The sequence below is a fragment of the Leptonychotes weddellii genome, unplaced genomic scaffold (assembly GCF_054177405.1).
Source record: "Leptonychotes weddellii isolate Sample4059 unplaced genomic scaffold, ASM5417740v2 HiC_scaffold_9793, whole genome shotgun sequence".
Classification (NCBI taxonomy): domain Eukaryota; kingdom Metazoa; phylum Chordata; class Mammalia; order Carnivora; family Phocidae; genus Leptonychotes; species Leptonychotes weddellii.
This window is the reverse complement of record NW_028070173.1, coordinates 2,451-7,845: the sequence shown is the minus strand read 5'-3', so window position 1 is coordinate 7,845 and position 5,395 is coordinate 2,451. Positions and strand designations below refer to the sequence as shown.

At 46.5% G+C, this 5,395-nt stretch overlaps 1 pseudogene; it reads left to right on the top strand.

The window, feature by feature from the left end:
• The first annotated feature begins 4,358 nt into the window (after positions 1 to 4,358).
• Positions 4,359 to 5,064, top strand: LOC145720067 (gamma-soluble NSF attachment protein pseudogene; annotated as a pseudogene).
• The last annotated feature ends 331 nt before the right edge of the window (positions 5,065 to 5,395 follow it).

The window sequence follows — 5,395 nt, the reverse complement described above, 5'->3', positions numbered from 1 at the left end:
AAATGACAGAAACAGGCAAAAAGGTGATGGTTGACACTGGAGGTGAGTGTGTGTGCTTAGAGAAGACATGGTGGTCAGTACCTGATACAGCTGTGTTGGTGATGGACTGAGTAGAAAAGTCAATGGCCTTGATGGGCACCAAGGTGATGGAAGAGACCGTGAAAGGTCCAGAGACCCTGATAGAGACTCTGGGGACCCCTGAGGCAGAGGTAGAGGCCAAGGTGGGTGATGAGGCCAAAAGTAAAGATGTGGTGACCTCTGAGGCTGTGGTGGGTCCAGAAGGTGAGGTGGAAGCTTTGGTGTCCCCAGAATCTGTGGAAGAAAATATGGTAGGCCCAGATGCCGAGAAGGAAACTATGGGGGTCTTAGAAGCTGTGGTTGAGACAGTCAGGGTCTCTGCAGATGCTGGAATTATTGTGGAGGTCACAGATTCTCCAAGTGTCACAAAGACTTTAGTAGATTCTGTCATTGCCTCAGAGGCTATGGTCAAAGCCACAGTGCTGTCAGAGAGATCAGTCCAGATCTTAGTGGTCTCAGCAGTGATGGTAGATGCCATGGTGGTCTCAGAGAGGTGGTGGTGGAGGCCATAGTAGTCTCAAAAACTGTATTCTCAGAGACTGTTGTGGGCCCACATATAATTGTGGAAGCCATGGTGGTCTCAGAGACCTTGGTAGAGGCCCCAGGGGCCTCAAAGTCTGGGATAGAGGCTGTCATTGGCACAGATGCTGTAATGCTGGACTTGAGGGCCTCAGAAGTTATTTCAGAGACTGGGATAGTTGAAGAACTTATGGTGATTTCAGAGGCTATGCTGAAGGCTGTGGTTGGAATGGACATTGTGGTGGAGGATGTGATTATCTCAGAAGCTGTGCTGGGAGCACTGGTGGTCTCAGAGGCTGCAGTGATGAGTATGGTGGGTACAGATGTTATGGAAGAACCCAGAGTGATCTCAGAAGCCTCAATGGAGATGATAGTGGTCCCAGCAGTGATGGTGGAGACCATGGTGGTCTCAGAGGCTGTTGTTTTCTTAGAGCCTGTGGTAGAAGCTATGAGGAGCAGAGATATTATTGTGGAAAATGTGGTGGTCTCAGGGACTATGCTGAAGGCCACAGTGGACTCAAAGGTTGTAGTAGAGACTGTCACGGGTAGAGATGCTATGGTGGAGGATCTGGTGGTATTAGAAGTGGTGGGAGGGACCATAGTGGAGTCAGAATCTTTGGTGGTCTCAGAGGCCTGTGATGGCTTCAGAGGCTATGGCGAAGAATGTGGTGGGCACAGATGCTGTGGTGGTTTTAACAGGTCTTTCAGCAGTTGTGGAAGGCACGGACTCTACAGTTGTGACAGAGGCTTTAATGGAAACCCTAGTCATCTCTGAGGCTGTTGTAGTGGCCAGAGCGCTCTCCAAAGCTTCAGTGGAAACAAAAGTGTTCTCAGCATTGGTGGAGGAGGCCATGGTGGTATTAGAGGCTCTTGTGATCTTAGAGCTTATTTTGGGGGTAGTCATGGGCCCAGGCATTATTATGGAAGACATGGTTTGGTGATCTCAGAGACTGTGACGAAGAGCACAGTGGATTCAGAGACTGGGGTGGCCTCAGAGGCAGTGTTGGAGAAAGTGGTTGGCACAGACATTGTAGTGGAAGGTGTGATGATCGCAGGGGCTGTAGTAGAAGCTATGGTGGTGTCCAAGCTTATGGAGATTTCAGAGGCAGAGAAGGAGGCCATTGTGGGCACAGATATTGATGTGGAGGGCATGGTGATCTCAGAGCCTGTGGTGGATACAGATTCTGCAGTGGTTTTTGAAGCTGCAGTGAAATCTATGGTGGCCCTAGGATCTGTGGTGATTTCAGAGGTCATAGTGAAGACTATGGTGGGTACAAATGTCATCATGGAGGAAGCGGTGCTCTCAGAGGCTGTGGAGGACACAGATGTTGTGGTGGTCTCGGCAGTTATTGGGAGTGACTGAGGAGAGCACAGACTTAGCAAGTGTCACAAGGGCTTTAGTGGAAACTGTAGTGGCATCAGAGGCTATGTTAGAGGTCATGGTAGGTACAGATTCTGTGGTGGAGGGTGTGGTAGCCTCAGAGGCTGTGGTGGAGACCGAGATGGTCTGAGAGGTTGAGTTGCTCTGAGGCCTGTGGAGGAGTCCATTGTAGAGACATACTCTGCGGTGGCCCCTGAGGCTGTGGTTGTCTTGGTAGTGTGCCCAGAAGCTGTGATCAAGGACGTGGAGGGCTCAAAGTTTGCGGTGGGCCCAGGAGCGATAATCCTCCCTAAAGTACATTAATTTTTATTCAGGAATAATAACACTCACTTTTGTATTTCTTTTAAAGATATTTTTTTAAGTAATCTCTATGTCGAATGTGGGGCTTGAACTCACAACCCCGAGATCAAGAGTCACACACTTGGGGCGCCTGGGTGGCTCAGTTGGTTAAGCGTCTAACTTCAGCTCAGGTCATGATCCCAGGGACCTGAGATTGAACCCTGTGTGGACTCTGTGCTCAGCAGGGCGTCTGCTTCTTTCTCACCCTCTGCCCCTTCCCCTGCTCGTGCCCTCTCTCTTTCTCTCTCTCATATAAATAAAGTCCTAAAAAAGAAAAGAGTTGCACACTCCACTGACTGCTGTACTGAGCAAGCCAGCCAGGCGCCCCCCACTTGTACACTTTTTTATATTTAATTAGGAGCCTTGCACATACCTGTCATTCTTGTTTCTGTTGAGTCAGCAGAACTATGGTACCCAGACTGTAGTTAACCCTGCATGTGGAAGCATGTACCTTATAGGGCGCAGCTATGGTAGTTCTCTCCTCTTACTTTTTTTTTTTTCTTTTTATGCAGATGCCATGGGCATGACTGCTGACTCAGTTGTTCTGTCGAATGAATGAATCATTTGATCAATCACCTCTGTATTTTCTTCTTTCCTCAAGAATTTTACTAATCAGGGTCCTCAGTTTTTTCATTTTTGTGGGGTTTTTTGTCCTCTATTTGCCTAGGTGAATCTTCTTATTTAACCCATGCTAAGGAGGCAACACAAATAGAAACTGCATATCATCTTTCTAACACTAAGGATTATTGGAGCTCAGATGAAGGAGAAAATGTGTTGTTTGAAAACATAGAGGTCATGTGGACAGATCTCCCCAGCAGTATTCCCTTAGCTAAGTGGAAATAAGGAGTAGGTCACACCAAAATAGGAGGCACTTGAGCAGAGACCCTCAAGTGCAAATCCCCCCTTCACCCTTTGGGACTTGCAGCATACTGTCCCTTCCTGAAGAGAGCCCATGGGTTGTTATCATGAAATGAAGGCCAGTCAGTCTGTAAATTTGGGATGAGGCCAGATGTTGCAGGCTCTCTTTAGGCAGTCAAGGTCAGAACTAATGTGTTAGCAGTAAGTAAAAATTCTCTCAATAAAGAGACACAGGGAAACGGTAGGGGAAGATCCTTGGGATGATGTCTTTCTTTCCTTCATTTAATTTTTAGTATAAAGTGCTAGAGCAATGGTAGCAGGGGGAATGGATTAGAGAAGAATCTAGGAGACTGATCTAAGTTTCTCTCTGATAGGCATTCTCTGTGTCCAGTACTTCTCATTCATTCATTCAAAAATAGTCCTTAAGAAGCTTCTGTAAGGCGGGCGCCTGGGTGGCTCCATTGGTTGAGCGACTGCCTTCGGCTCAGGTCATGATCCTGGAGTCCCAGGATCGAGTCCCGCATCGGACTCTCTGCTCGGCAGGGAGTCTGCTTCTCCCTCTGACCCTCCTCCCTCTCATGCTCTCTGGCTCTCATTCTCTCTCTCTCTCTCTCTCAAATAGATAAATAAATAAATCTTAAAAAAAAAAAAAAAGAAGCTTCTGTAAGGCATGTGGCATTCCAGGCATGGGACATAGTGGTAAAATATAGGTATGATGCTTATATTCAAGTCAGGGAGAAAGACAGTGAATAAGTAAATAGATAACATCGGAAACAAGCAAACAAACAAATCTATGAATCACTAACTAGGGCTCTTTCAGGGCCCAAAAGGAAGAGGCTCTCTTGCCCTTCACGTGAGGGACAGACTGTGGAAACGTGGCTCAAAAGAGAAATCAACATCTTATCAAAGCGGAGATACACCTGAAAACTGCTTTTTTAAATGGAAGCCAGATTATGACAGTGCCACTTCTGAATATGGAAAAACAAAGCTTCTGAGCAACAGGCATAATGTTGAAGGACATGCAGAAACTACCAACTGATGGGGGTGCCTGGGTGGCTCACTCTTGGCTTCGGCTCAGGTCATGATCTCATGGGTCATGAGATCCAGCCCCATGTCAGGCTTCCTGCTCGGTGAGGAGTCTGCTTGAAGATTCTCTCCTCTACCCCTCCCCCCACTCATGAGAATGGCATTCCCAGCACAGCAGGCCCTGGAACTAGCTGGAAAGCTCATACAAAATGTAGATCTGGAAAAGACTGCACAATTCTATCAACAGCCAACATGTTTGAAAATGAGGACCACTTCAACAGGCAGTTGAATGCTTAGGGAAAGCCTCTAGATTGCTGGCACAAGAATTGATCAGGCAGCACTCTATTCAGAAAAGAAAACATTTATAAGGACATTAAGATTTATTCACCTGGTTATGAGAAAACAGTTGTTCAAGTCTTAGTTCACCTGTTCAGAAATGACTACATGGCTGCAGGGGAAAGTCTAGCACACCAGGGGCCCATGGAGGTTAGAGCTGTGCTGCTCTAGAACAGCTTCTGGAAGGGTATGAGCAGCAAGACCAAGCTGTAGCATCAGACGTCTGCCCCTACCCACGTTTCAAGTACCTGGACAGCACGGATGCAAAACAGGGCCTGAGTGTGGTGATTCTAGGAGGGGGACTCAGGAAGAAGTCCCCAGCAAATGTTGTACAACCATGCACATGCACTTAATGCCACTGAACTGTACACTTCAAAAGGTTAAAATGGTAAATTTTAGGTTATGCATGTTTTACCACAATAAAATTTTTGAGGAAAAAAAAGGAGGAGGAGGAAGAGGAGATCAGCAACAACACCACAGGCTGAGCCTGATGGTGTCCCCACCACAGAGCTGATGAAGAGAGGAAGGTGCATATTCAGAAAACTCTGCTAGTATTCTGCTTTGCAAAAAAGAAAAGGAAGAATTCTGACATGCCAGTTCATGGACTTGGAGCATGTTGAAGAACATTCCATACTGCACTGCAGCTGTGGCTGGCAATGCTAATAAAGACTGATTTTTAGTTGCCAATTTCCTAAATCACCAGTCTGCACCCACTACCTGTGAAACTTTTTTTCTTTCAATAAGAGCTTTCTTAAGACACAAGCAGGAGTTAACAGCAAATGTGCTGTCATGTCTTAATGCAGTTGATTTTAAAATTTGCAAACCAATTGCTAGATAAATTATGTTCTAAGACACTAG